Genomic DNA, 224 nt, shown 5'->3' on the forward strand with positions numbered 1-224 from the left:
CCTGGGACCGGGGCCGGCATCTCCCCCAGCGCGGCCGCTCCAGACTCGGACCACGCCGTTCCCTCTGCGGCCAGACTGTTCTCTCTCTCTCTCTCTCTCTCTTTTTTTAATCCTCACCCGAGGATATTTTCCCCCATTGATCTCCAGAGAGAGTGGAAGGGAGGGGGAGAGACAGAGGAACATCCACGTGAGAGAGATACATGGATGGGTGGGCTCCTGCATGG

Source organism: Myotis davidii, unplaced genomic scaffold (genome assembly GCF_000327345.1).
Source record: "Myotis davidii unplaced genomic scaffold, ASM32734v1 scaffold43, whole genome shotgun sequence".
Classification (NCBI taxonomy): Eukaryota; Metazoa; Chordata; class Mammalia; order Chiroptera; family Vespertilionidae; genus Myotis; species Myotis davidii.